The sequence below is a fragment of the Oculina patagonica genome, chromosome 8 (genome assembly GCF_052425735.1).
Source record: "Oculina patagonica isolate OP01 chromosome 8, crgOcupat, whole genome shotgun sequence".
Lineage (NCBI taxonomy): Eukaryota > Metazoa > Cnidaria > Anthozoa > Scleractinia > Oculinidae > Oculina > Oculina patagonica.
In genome coordinates, this window is record NC_135765.1 from 23,461,118 (window position 1) to 23,475,615 (window position 14,498).

Consider the following 14,498-nt stretch of genomic DNA (forward strand, 5'->3'; position numbering starts at 1 on the left):
AGAAAGCAGATAAAAAACGTTTAGTGATATAAAGTTTTTGTCACAATATATGCCTCATCAGATCTGAACATAAGGTTGTAAAATTGGAGAATATTTTACACATGTGTAATGTTTTTTTTCGTAGAAGTATACATCAGCCACAAGATGTTTACTAAACAATATTCCTTCTAACTTCGCTCGCAATCCATTGTAAATCTAATAGTCCGTATATATTAATTTGATCCTTGACAGCTCATTTTCAGAGTTTTTTTCATACCGGTTATCGCAACCTCCCTCGAATATAAAAGCCTCCAGATAAAAGCCTTCCCCAAACCCCTTCCAAGAGGTTTCTGTACAAGATTAACCCAGATCCGCATTGGATGTTTTGACCGCACACAAATCGAAATTCTATTGCCAATCGGCGGTGCTCATTTCGCCTAAGAGTGTCTCCGATTTTTCTTTTAGATATTTCGCTTTGTATGATCAAGAATGCCTCAAAAACATTTTTAGTTGACTTCATAGAAAGTACACAAACGTTTTCCAAAGCAACATCTGTAGCGTTAGAAAATATTCTTGACTTTCATTTTGCATGAATTTTTTGGGAGCATTCTTGGAGCTCGTTTAGGGAGTCAAGTGATTTTTGAAGTCTATTAAAGTAAACTAACGTTTGAAATTTATAATGAGATCTGTTAATACATGTGTTAATTCGTATGAATTAATAGAAGGAAAGCTCATTCAAAACTGGTCTTTACTCCATCCTTTTGTCATTGACTAGTAAATCAAACGTGACCTAAACTTTATTTCCCTTTCTGCTAATCTTTATGTATTGTTTGTATTCAATATTTTTCACAAAAGGTTATAGATACACCACAGGAGATAAAATCAAAAGAAAAATACATTTTAGAGAAAAAACAAAACTGTTTTGAATTAAAACATTCAAATGTCTTGGAAAGTTCTGTCGAATTTAAGTAGCTCAATGGTAAACCTTTCAATTCTAAGACCTATTTTCTCCCAACTAATATTATTATATTGAGAAGCAGACGGAGAAATAAAATTTTAAGAGCAAGAACGTTTCGTTGAAGCTAACATATGGTATTTAATAAGGAAAAGCAATATTTTTAAACTAAGGGGTTAAATTGTATAAACGTTCGTGTCGTAAACGGATCAGTTTATTGAATTTATTTGATCTTACATTTTAAAGTTTGTTTTTATCCTTGTTATCACATCTTTAAACCAATCTTTGATATGGCTCTTAAAAGCACGATTAAAAAGAATAATTAGTTATCTTTTTTCTCGAGTCGTCGAGTCTACAAGAGATAATGGTGCATGTCGTTATCGGTAAGAATACACCAAATAGATCTAACTCATATTTACTCTCTCAAAAGTAGATAAGTGTGTTATTGCATGTAGATTAATCCTCTCGTCTCATACGGGAATGTCAATAAGATGCGGTTTTCTTTTTCAATTTCTTTCAAACGCCGCGAACAAGCTGTAAGCACATTTTACTTTCAATTCGTGTAATTAATACCGACTCCTTTTAAATTATCTTCTTAAAAATTATTTTCACTAAAAACTCGAAAAAGTAATTTAATTCAGTTGTTTTAACAAGTGGAAAACCACTATCTAAAAAGGGTGGAAACTTAAAATAGCCACGCTAAAACAAATAAACGTATTCGTGTGTTTTTTTTTTTCAATCGAAACAAAGTTTATTTTCCAACTGAGCGCAACACAAAGCAAGTTCTTTTTATAAACTTTACAAAGCGCGCGCTCACTTTATTATTTCATTCAATATGCTTCTTGAGCTTGTTTTGTTTTGAACAAAACAAGAACATTTTCCCCGCCCACTGCGATTTCAGGTTAATAACGGAAGTTAAAGATGTTTAGCAGGCTTGTTTAAGTTTGTTTGAATTCACTTATTTCAATGGGTTAACAACTGTGCATGTCTTGAGATAAATGACAGGGATGTCGAATCAACACGAGCCAAAACTACATTGTACTTTCTGTTAGAAGGCAAGTTGTGTTCGATAATGGCTCAGTCGTAAAATACGTCGGTCTATTAAAAGAAGCATTAAAATAATATCGATTTTGATAATGGCTATGTTTTTTATCCATCAAAGTGAAGAAAATAATTGCTGTGTCCTTAATGAAAAAAATAAACATTTAAAATGGACTTCGAAGTCGATTTTCCAAAGATGCAGGACATTTATTTTCGCTATCTTCATATTACTTTACAAAAGACTCACAATGTTGGTTTATGGGGGGAGGGGCGAGTGTTAGATTTGGTGGCTAGCCACTACTTCTTAATTCTCCAAAAAATAACAGATAAAAGCACCCTAAGCAGGTGTAAAAAGTGTTGTTATTTTTCACCTAAATAAAATGATTAGAAAATCTCAAAAACTGTCACCAGCCCTTAAAAATGCTATCTGCGAACGCAAATAGATTTTAAAATTCTGTTTGCGTTCACAGCCTATGAAAATACTTAATATGCCCTAGCCTATTCCCTGGGTTCTCCGCGGTCAAACGTTTCAGGCAGTTTTTCTTGCTATTTTCGGGGAATTTCGTTTATATTGAAGAGCAAGTATAAGCAAGGATAGGTGACTGACAGTTGCTGGGTGAAAATATATTTCCATTCCCTCACATAAGCGAACGCAACCGAACCGAATGCATTGACAAATGGCGCCGACAAGTCCGCATTTACCTGTTTTCAAAGACGTAGAACGTTTTTAGTAAATCTCCAAAAAATTTAGTAAACCATCAAAATACCGGTAAAGTATCAATCTTTGAACAGTAATATATAGATTTAGGCAAGCCTAAAAGCGAAGATCCCCTTTATTTGTTTATTTATTTATTTATTTATTCAAAATTAGAATAGTTTTAAGCAACGCCAAAAGCAGCTTGCAGCTCTTCAACAATGAAAAATAGATACTCAGGTCAAAAAACAGTCAAAATTGACTACATTTTTCCTTTATTTATTTTCTCAGGAGAAATTTACAACTGAGAGGAAAGCCATATCTCGTTTAAAATGTTATGAAACAGGCTTTCAGAAAAAAAAACTTTTGACCGAAACAACCCATAATATTTTTGAATATATTTAACTAATTAGCATAAATCAGCATAAAGAGACCAAAAATTTTGGACAAAAAGCAACAAGCCTTTCAAATGTTTAAGGTTATAAGAAAAAGTTGAGTACGAAAACGTTCCTTGTTATATTGGCAACATATCCAGCAATCTTGGCTGAAAAAGAATGAATATAGAATTTATTACAATTTATCTAAGCTTCATGAATAACCTAATTTGCATAAATTAGCATATATTTTTCGGCCAAGTAGCGTCCCGGAATTTCGAATATTTTTGTCCCAAAAACCCTTTTCCTCAAAATATAACGATCTACTTGTACTCATAGATAAATTTCGACATTCATTCCAAGCACCAGGCGAGGATTCGAACGCAGAAAGCAAATATTTCAGTGCATTTCAGACCAAATGTGTTAGTACCGTATCGTACCAAGTACACACTCTTACCTCAATTTCGATTCATTCCTCGCTTGTATTTCGCAGTTGACGATAAAATCAATAGAAATCCCATTAGTACTGCCTTCTTTCTCTTTAAACAATCTCAAAAGCTCTCTCTGCCCTTACAACCGCCGTTTGCTCAAAGCTTCGCGCCGATCGCATCGGCGGCCATTTTGTACTGAGTTGTGAAGTACGTCGTGTAGGCCACATTCAAGTGTTTTAGCTCAAATTTGCGGAGAGACTGGGTAAAAGCCTAGTTACGCTTTCCTGAAAGTTTCACAGGGAGGGGATGTAACGCAGATTTTTGCGAATTTTTTTGGTCATCAGTCTTCTATGACTGATATTTACAGGGCCGGACAAGCATATCTCAGTAATGGTCTTATAACCAAAATTTTGACGGTATTTAAAAGACCAATCACAGTTTTGAAATTTTGCTTCTCTCTAGAAATACAAAGAAAATCAAACAAAAATGAAAAAGGAATACAAAGTCAACTAAAGGTTACGTGGAAGCCATTTGAAAGCTTATAAAGGATAAAAGGAAAGTCAGCTGACAACCCTGCGACACTGATCGATGGCGCCGAAAGATCCAGTCCACGCTGTAATCGATGATGAAGAAGTTGTGTCATCTGCTTCTGCAGCTCTGGAATTTGGTGATGCCAATTTAAAAGGTGAGAATAAGCCTTATGTACTACAGACAGTTCATTAATTACCCACCCCCTCCCCATAGTATTAAAGAGGTGTCCAACACCAATGTGCCGCTGGAGGAAACCATACAGATACTGGCTGACAAAGCGTTTACAAACAACTGGTTCAATGAAACACACCACTTGAACCTCAGCAGATCGGACCTCGTAGACCTCCTCAGAGCTTTTCCTCCTCCTCCGTTGTTTTGTTAGTTCAAAAACCGAAGATCGACAACCAATACCAGCCACTGGCGAGAGTCCAACAGTTCGGATAGTACTACCCTTCAAAGATCAGGATTCGGCAGATTTTGTACGGAAACAACTCAACGACCTAAGCCACAAAACGCGCACAGTCATTCAACCAGTTTTTGTTCCAACAAAATCGAACAAAAGCTTAAAGTACAAGAGAAGAAACCACCTATTGTAAACCAGCAGTGTGTTGTATATAGATTTCAATGCGACTTGTGTGATGCAAGTTATGTAGGATATACACTGAGGCATTTACATCAGCGCGTGGACGAGCACAAGAACAAAACATCATCTATTGGCAAGCATTATAGAGACAAACACTGTATTGTCCCAAAAGACCTTGACAAACAGTTTCATGTGCAAGAATAAGTTTGATTGTTTAGTGCATGAAATGCTAGTAATCAGAGAATTGTCACCATCTCTAAATGTCCAAACAGACTCAATCCGAGCCAAACTATTTGCGTGACATTGCATATTTTATTATGTTAATCTTAAGCGAACTTTTTCTGACAGTTTATTCTTTTTATTTTTGAACTTGAAAATGGTGTCATGACGACTCCGAAACGTCGTTCGTTATTATCGTTTATTTTTACTTGTCTGTCCAACAACTTAGCGTGTAATTGAATTTGAAAGCAAAATTGTTCATATGATGTACATTTATTGGTAACAACTGCGCATGCAGTAACACATAATATGGTAAATAAAAATAGGATATTGCATGTGGTCCAAGAAATTTCATGCCGGGCTATCAGATCATATAGAGTAATCTTTGTTTACAATACCCCACTCATTAGTAAAACTATTAATTCTGAAAATTTAAATAAAAAAAAACATAGCACGATTAACTTTCGCTATAAATTTAAATTTATATACTTTTTCTGTGACGTGGGTTTGAAAACTCAACAATTTACAAAGAATGCATGTGCACATTAGCGCTTTTGCATCAAAGAAATTTTACAGGTTTTAAAGAAAGCTAATATCTCCTTGTGAATCAATTTTACACGAAAAAAGCTGAAAACTCTACGCAAAGTCGTATGCTAATATAGGCGGCGGAGCGGAGGGGAAGGGGGACTGTAACCCCCAAAGAGAAATTTCGAGGGGGGACTCAGCCCATCCCCCTACCCCCTACCCCCACGCCTTGGTGCCAAAAATATCGCCAGCGCAGCATAATATTGGTTTATAAAGATATTCAGTTTCGTGATCTTTTCAAAAATCGTTTCGTCAGGATTGCGCTTGGTGTATTTATATGTTGTAGGACTTTCAACAAAACGATCTTCTCCAAAACCCTCTTAGCAGAGGGCCAGACTTTACCTGTCGCATCGGCGACCTCAGAGCGTACACCTTTTTGCCCTCCGACGATTAAAAAACTACCAAAGAAGCACCACGAAGCAAGATCGTCTGAACTGCCTACTTATGCATTGTCACAAATCGATTACGGACACAGGATACTGTTAAGATTGCAAAGATGTTTGCTTGTGCTAACGAACCACGCAAAGACATTTTAGGAAATTCGAGAATGGGTATGCACATGGCTTGGTGTACGATGAACCCCCACCCCCCGACGTTTCAAAACGTCCCGCCCCCCTGCCTCTAGCTAACAAGGCTAAAGGAAATAACGATGTCGGCCATCGTCGCCTTTTTTTTGGTTGTAAGGCCAGCGTCTTTGTTTTAAACCAGACCATCAACATTTTGTCATCACGTTCAACACAAAACGAAAAAAAAAAAACAATTACAATTGTCTGTGATTTAGAATTTCGTGAAACTACACATGCTTTTCTTATATCGTCGTTTCAAAGTCGTTTAATTACTAGAAGGCAAAATACAATACGCTTAACAGAAGGTTTGACTGTACAAAAGATAGCTTGTTAAGTTTATGTACAGTGCAGGACTTGGAGGGAACAGGCCAGCTACAATCTTGGACAGAATAAAAAGAGAAAACAACCTCCCCCTCCTTCCTCCTCTCCTAAACCACAATGCGCTATTTTTTTCCATCATGAAAATGGGTTGAAGGGTGGTCTTAACTTTTCATTTCAGTTGTCCGAGATTACATCTTGGACGTAATAATTGGTGCTTTTTTGGGGACGTGTATATTTAAAAGCAAATGTATACTATTGAAATCGGTTACACGTTGTTTAAGTACCTGCTTTGCTTTGTTTCGTCCGGCGATTTGAAGCGTGCGAAAGACAATTGTCAAGTGCAGACAAAATTGGCAAGCCGTTTCAAGAAGAGTCAAGAAAGAAGAGCAAAGAAAACTGATTGCATTTTATTGGTTCAGATACCCTAAGATCGGTAGGTTTCATTGTTCTTTCTTGACACTTCGTGAACACTAAGCTATAAACTGGAGATAACTGCATTTAAATATCCACATTGGTTCCTTTTAGCAATAGCAGAGGTGTATAACAGTGAAGGCGATGACGAATTCAGAAAACAGGAATATGGCAGCGCTATTCACTTCTACACGGAAGGGATAAAAGTTAACTGCAACAACAAAGAGCTAAATGCCAAACTACACAGCAACAGGGCAACAGCACATAACTGTCTGGGTTAGTAAAAGTATAAAATAGCCAATTATTTAGCTCGACTGCATACAGAATGTACTAAAAAGGGTCATCCCCGGGAGGGTCACTAACCATCGACCCAATGTGGTCATTTTCGAAAGTGTTTTGTTTGTTTGTTTTGCTTTTCTTTTTTCGTTGGTTTGTTTTTGCAGAAAAATGCACTGCAACTGAAATGCTTTTGTGTCTTTGTTTATATTTTTATGAAATGTTGTTGCAATCTCCAAATTTTCATTTACGACAGGTAATTACCATGAGGCGCTCACGGACGCAAAAGCTGCCAAGGAATTTAAACCATCATGCTTGAAGGCCTTTTCAACAGGTGAAGTATTTACACTAATCGAAAAGAAATTTTGTGGGTGCTTACCATTCAAACAAAAATCCCGCCTTTTTCTGTTGGATTAGCATATTGTATAGTAATATTCCTGGAATGGTACCACCCGTCAGAAGATTCTGGACCATAGCATTTGTTTATTTCTCTCAGTTCCAGTCACGGAAAAGCAATAACTGGAAACCAAAAATAGATTATAAGTGCTATTTCTTTGGTTGGTTTGCTGATTTTTTTAAAAAGAAAACTGTAACATTATTCAACGGTCATCCCAAACGGTTCTTTCCGGCAAATGATACGCACCTGTTATGACTAGCTTTCCTAAAATCAAACCAAGCAAATTAAATCAGGCCAATCACAACGAACGAAACTAACGTAACGAACCAATCAGAAGTCGACACACAAAAGCATGTAACCGGTGCCAAAGTCAGGTCACATGTAGTGTTGCCCATGATTGCTTGATTGGTAAAAGCACGTTAATCGAGCTTAAAACGATTACAAAACAATGACAAAACTCAATAAACGCGAAACCATAGTAAACGCATGATATATGCAATTATGCTGGTGAGGGAAAAGTTCACTTGTTTTAGTTATTCTAAAGAATCAAACATTCATGGCATAACCTATGCAAGTATATTATAAATATCATATCGGACTGTTTTTTTTTATCCTCAGGAGCGAGGGCCTGTGTAAATTTAAATCTGTTTGAGAAGGCCATTGCGTGGATCGATGATGGACTTAAAGTATCCTTTGACCACGTGCATGAATTATACTTAGTCTAAGTAGTTATTGATGTATTAAATGTCGACGAGATAACCGAAAGGGCAACTTGCACTTGTTCCACAAGAGCGTTTTCACTCGCGTGACCAGCGGCTATGTTGGTTTACTAAAACAAAAGATTATTTTTGACAAAAAATAGTTTAATTCCCGGAGAAATGCTTGGTATACCAATATGGCTGCCGTGACGTCATATGAAAAAGCTCTATAATGATTTTCGGGAAATAGCTCTCCTAGTAGTCTGCGAGAAGTCTCTCTTCTGCTCTTACTCGAGGGGGGGGGGGGGGGGACAGATGCGAAAGCAAGCAAGTGTGATATACGAGAGGCGAAGCCGCGAACGTCAAGTAGCGCGGACGCCGAAAGAAGAGTGAAGAGGCTTTCTTCTCGCTTGCTCGCCAACGCCCACGCTACTCACAGCTTCACCGCTCGTTTATCACGCTGGCAAGCTTCGTCCACATGGATTTTAGACGAAATGAGAAACTGCTTGTAGTCTACAGTATAATGGTAAAAATTGAGGCACAGTTCTTATTCGAATTAGTTTAAGCATTCGTGTTGGAGGACATAACTTCAAAATTGCCAAAGTAGTGCACTCTACAGCTTAGTTAAAGCGCGCGGAGCGAACGAGCGAACGAACGAGCGCACCTGGGAGCATCCAACCCGTTTCTCCTCATTTTTCTGCTCGCTCAGTTTTTCGCTCGTTCGCTCGTTGGTTCGCTCCGCGCACTTGGAAAGGAATTGACTGCTACTCCAGCTAATATATATCGCGAAAGTCAATAGCATGTACCGGTACCTTGACTTTGAAAAGATTGACCTGGAAAACCAGACGCTGTTGGAACTAAAGAAGGAGTCTATAACAAAACAATGCGAACTGTTTGAAATCAACGGAAAAAAAATGAAGTCAGTTCAAACCAAGATGGATAAGGTAATAGCTCTCATGCGTATTTACGTCAGACTGGCTAGTTTCACCACCAAGCCTCGCTTTTGAAGTGCACACTTAAAAATTTTATCATAAACGAATTCCCAAGGCAGGAAAGATGAAAAGAATACCCACGTGAAAACTGCAAGAAGAAGGCAGAGGGTTGAGAAAAATTTGCGTAAACGAGGCTTGGTGGTGAATTTTGAGCATATGACGTTATCATGCATAAGGCCCATTATTGAAATGATCCAAGGTGCTAAGCTTAGGAGTCGTAGTTGCCTAGTAACGGGTAAAGAGTCGGACGTGATGACCAGAAGTCCCAAGGGGGGAGCTTCCACATAAAATTGTCGAGAGTGATCATCGTACCTTTAAGGGGTTAAACATGTCGTAGTTGGAGGTTTTACAATCTGTGAAAATGACTATGACTCTCGCCTTCAAAACACGATTCTGCTGCCTTTTAGGATTTCTCTCGAAATTCCCTTCGATAACCCCAACACTTTTGTATAGGAGTTCCCCCGGGCAAGAAATCGAGCCTGAGTGACATTGAAGGACGAACAGCATAACAGAAATCACTCTCGGGCTAAAATTACTTTATTATTCTTGAAACTCGATAACGATAACTCGTTAAAGAACTCCGTAACTTTACTTTGACAGTGAAAATTGACAGTGCAGTGACAGTGTCAGTAAAGCGGGATTGACGATGAAAAAGAGTTCATCACTCGGGATACAGAAAAGTGTCTGTTGTCCGTATTAACAGGTGTCCGTAATAAGCGGCTTAATTTTAGAGAAAATATATGAGCTTTTTGTCGGAACAAACGAAACTGTCCGTAATATCGGGGTGTCCGTATTAAGCGGGTGTCCGTAGAGCGGGGTTCCACTGTATGTGCTATTGCACGTTGTAAGTTTGCTGACAGCCATCAGTTTGCCCAGTTGAGTCAAAGCGGTTTTATAGTAAGTAGTAAAACCGTAATATTGCTTTTTCTTTTGTTAAATAGGAAGGCGATTATCAAAGTCCTATGACATTCACTCCATTAAACCTTGATATTGCAAAGAAAGTCGGAAACAGGAAGAAAGTTGGACTCCAGTATCTCAAGCTTGGAAATGGTTTTTTAGAAATCAGCCGTTTTCAAAAAGCAATCGACAATTATCAACAATATCTACGCGTTTGCAAAGAACAAGAAGACAAGAAGAGAGAAGGACATGCGTACGGAAAACTTGGCAATGCTTACAACAGTATTGGTAAAATTAAGGAGGCTATGAAGTACTATGAACCGCAACTACGTACTGCCAAAGAAGTAGGCGACAGATCGGAGGAAGGAAGAGCGCTAAGCAACCTCGGCAACGTGTTTTACTGTCTTGGGGATTTTGAAAAAGCCAGAGAATACCATAAACTACACCTAAAAATTGCCATAGATTTGGGGGATAGTTCTGGTGAAGGGTATGCCTATGGCAATCTCGGAAATACGTTTCACATGCTTGGTTTGTGCGAAAAGGCCATGAAGTACCACGACCTACATTTACAGATAGTTAAGGAGCTGGATGACAGGGTTGGAGAGGAAAAAGCTTATGGTAATTTAGGACGTGTCCTTCGCAGTCTCGGTGACATAGAATATCATGAGCTGCAACGAAGTATTGCCCAAGAAGAAGGATTGATGGCTGATCAAGCATGTGCCTATTATGAGCTAGGTTGCTCTGTGGAATCCCAAGGATCTGAACTAGAAGCTTTGGAACATTATAAATCAAGTGCAAGACTGTTCGAAGGAATAAGAGTTGGTCTTCCGTGTAAGCAGAATAACTACTTCAGAGACGAGTGGAAGATTAACTTGTTTGATTTATACCAATGCGTGTACACTGCTTTATGTAGAATGTATGTAAGCCTAAACATGTTTTTGGAAGCTCTATACGCAGCTGAAAAAGGGCGTGCACAAGCTCTGTTGGATATTTCGGGATCACATTTTGGAAAGAACTCCGCCCAAATTCTATCTTGTGAACAGCGCAGCCCTCCCGACTGCCACGGGAGGAAGATTACCTACTGACAATGGCTGAGGTGTTTAATGTCGAGGTGCGAGCAAGACTGGTCGTACTAAGTTGCTGCCACAGCGGCCGAGGGGATGTCAAAGCCGAGGGTGTGGTTTGCATTGCACGGGCGTTTCTGGCTGCAGGAGCTCGTTCTGTTCTGGCATCATTGTGGGCCATTGAAGACGAGGCTACTCTAGAGTTTATGAATAGTTTCTATCAGCATCTTGTTGAAGGTAACAAGGCTAGTGAAGCGTTAAACAAGGCCATGAAACGCCTCAGAGAATCGGAGAGGTTTGGTCAATACACAGACTGGGCTCCATTTGTACTAATTGGTGATGACGTCACGCTGGAGTTTCTTCACAAGCCTTGCACTGTAAGTTGATCTAGATTAATACTCCTTCAGTGGGATATGTATCATGCGTCTCCATTCCCTAAAACATTTCGGCGATTGAGGGGGAGGTGACTTAGCACAAAGATCCGTAGTGTCTCTGGATTATTGTTATTCCATTGTCTTTACATGAGCAAGTGACAACCAGTGCAACATTCTAGTATGATGTAAGCACAAGACCAGAGACTTATTTCTTTTCCTTTTGAGGATACTTGATCTGTTAGTCTCATACAAAAAAAACAAAGTGGACTATTTAAAGGTGAATGCCAGTAAGAGTCGAGGAAAATCCCGAAGATGTGGCCACTGGGTCGAAAAAGCCGAAAGTGGCTTAAGTCGTCTGATATTTTAACTAAAGAGCCTTCATACGTACTCCAAAGTTTCAAGAGAGGGAAGGAGTGTAACGCGTTATCACATGCCTTTGAATGAGAGGGAAAATTAAATGAAAGTTCAGTGACCAAAACCAGGAAATTAAAGCCAATAGTTCGGCAGTGCACGCACTCGTGAATGATGTGTCATTTAAAGCTACTTTTTGTAGCAAAATTCTTTAATTTATTACCAAGAATTCTCACTTTATCATTTCCATCATCACAATGCCTTTTAGTAGCTTAAATTTCCTCTGCAGAATCCGAAACACGTCGTCAGTTTCTGATGGTCTTTTTTTTCTTTTTAATTTTTCTTTTAGATGGCAGAGGCAAACAATGTTGAAGAACGCGCTCCAGATAACCAGTGATGTTACCAAAAAGGCGGACGACAATCGTTTCAAGTTGCCTTTATCGTCCGTTAATGCTTCTGGGATTAAAAAAAAAATTGTTTTCAGTTGCTATGACTGATTAACTCACTCCTTGCAAGATCCATATACGCGAACTAAAATAAAGCGGTTAGTAGTTTATGTAGACCATTGTCTTTTTTCTTAGGTCCCGTTCTTTTTGGGAAAGAGGGCTTTGTTACAGTGCGTTTCACGAAAGTTTTGTCAAACGGTTACCGAAGTTCGTTTGAAATTCCCGAAGTTCGCTTCGAATTTGACAACTTCCTTACGTAGTTGTCAATCAACTCGAGAACTTTAAAAATCTGAAATTGCGAATTTCACGTGGAGCGAAGATTGGAAGTAATTGAAAAAAAATCCTTCACAGTGCAAGGAAAAGCAATACCAAGTTCTGTAAGGCAGAAAATTTTAAACATTTTAAACGCACTGTAAATTGCAATAGAGTTCGTTGCTGTTAGAACTGTTAGCCTGCAGCTATGTTGGACAGCTCAATGTGTTATTTTAATTATAAGATGAAAGTAAAGTTTTGTTGTTTTTCTTGCGTTTGTTGTTGTTGTTGCTGTCGTTGTTGTGAACTGTAGTCGCTTCCCCCTCCTAAAGCGAACAAAATAACGAGTCGTGAAAGCGGCAATTATAACGTAGTCCCAAGTTCTTTATAGGACCTTATAGGGAAGGGGGGCGTGGATGTTAGCAAATACTGATTTTTGTTTTACAGCGGAACCTCTCTTATACGCCGAGAGAGAGGGCAAAGTGTCCGTATTCACTATTTATTTAAAAATTCAATTTTTGTAATTATATTTAACAATTAGATTATGAGCTCGAGATTTCTATCATACATAGAAATCGAGATCGAGTAATCTAATTCTTTTATTATAAATTAAATCTACTAGACGTTCAAAGTTTAAAAAGACAGGCGAGCTCTCGTTTTTATTGAATGATGATATAAATAGGTCAGGCCACACGCGGATTGCATTTCATTCTCGATTTATTGAAGCCGTTATTTGCGCGAAACTGAAGTATAAGCCACTTTTTTTATTTTAAAAGACGACTAAAGATGAACTGACGTACAAGGGCCCTTGGAAGTCAAGTTTATTAAAATTCGAAAACGTAAACGATAAGAAATTTCTGAAAAGTTGAGCGAGTTGTTCGCAAGGAAGAAACCACATTGCATTTAGCTTCTGCGTGCGCCTTTCCACTGATTTCACTCACGATTTATTTAAACCGTCATTTGCTCGAAATTAAACGAAAAGCCAGGATTTTCATGACAATTGAAAGATATACTGACTTACAAAGGCCCTTTGGAAGTTTCTGAACGATCAGAAATTAATGAAAAGTTGAACGAGTCGCCCGCAAGAAAAAAACACTTTGAATTCGCTTTCAATTTTGTTGCTTAATTTATTGAAGCATAAAAAAAACTTGAGAGTTAAATTTGTGTAGCTCTTCTTTTGCTACCCCTCGATGGGACGATGAAATTGCGTTGGGTTGCAAACCATTATAATTAAACTTTATTTCCACAAACTGTTTCGGTAGTTTCGGTGAAACGCATCTCTGAATGTTATAATATTATAAAATCGTCCGCTTTTAAAAGCGTAAATGAATGTTAAATGCTTTTCTTACCGTGTAAAATCTTCATTAAATATTTCGTTACAGTCTTTTCTACGAAGTCGCCTCGAATAGTAAATTATCCAAGTCCTTCACGGACAATTTAGAAAGCGAAAAAGCGGCGGCCATTCTGTTGACAACCGCACGCAACTTCGCTACTCACTTTCTACAACAGAATAGATAGTGAGTAGCGTAGCCAATCAGAGAACAGCATTCGTGATAGAACGCTAGTAGATTTATGTTATAAATAGATAATAGCACGGATCTCTGGAAGACCATCAATTGATGAATGTGATACCGTGGATAAATAAAGTTTTTTTATCTATCTATCTACCGTATTAGAGAGGTGTCCGTATTGTAGAGGTAACCACGATGACGTCACTTTTATGATTCCTCAGACAGTTTAAAGTGTCGAGATACTAAAAAAGCGAGCCCATACTCGTCTTCTTTTAACTACATCATAAATTGATCAATGTACAGAACTGAGACACCATCTATCAGTAGAGTAATACATTATACATCTCAGCTACACGTAAAATGTAAATGCAATTTATTCACCCACGCACTGTATACGAATCACTGTTTTCAACCAAAATGATCTACAATGCAATGCAGCATGTAAACAAAGTCTCCTCGAGATACCGACTTTTTTACATGAAGTATGAGTCGAAGGTTTATCCTGTGCATTGTTCTTCGAGCTTATCATTACAGTTGCTTTGTAGCTTCG

The 14,498-nt window shown here is 38.2% G+C and overlaps 1 long non-coding RNA gene and 1 pseudogene across 2 annotated transcripts; one reads left to right on the forward strand and one right to left on the reverse strand.

Annotated features, from left to right (window-relative positions):
* Positions 1 to 2,925: 2,925 nt before the first annotated feature.
* Positions 2,926 to 3,656, reverse strand: LOC144663612 (uncharacterized). Its single transcript, XR_013572637.1, has 2 exons — positions 3,501 to 3,656; positions 2,926 to 3,213 (listed from the first exon to the last, which is right to left on the reverse strand). It is a non-coding gene; the product is annotated as an uncharacterized LOC144663612 (long non-coding RNA).
* Positions 3,657 to 3,860: 204 nt separating this feature from the next.
* LOC144663606 (uncharacterized) lies at positions 3,861 to 12,710 on the forward strand (annotated as a pseudogene). The gene is made up of 7 exons (XR_013572630.1): positions 3,861 to 4,159; positions 6,805 to 6,966; positions 7,223 to 7,300; positions 7,982 to 8,049; positions 8,889 to 9,005; positions 9,995 to 11,391; positions 12,089 to 12,710. The product of XR_013572630.1 is annotated as an uncharacterized LOC144663606 (transcript).
* Positions 12,711 to 14,498: the final 1,788 nt, after the last annotated feature.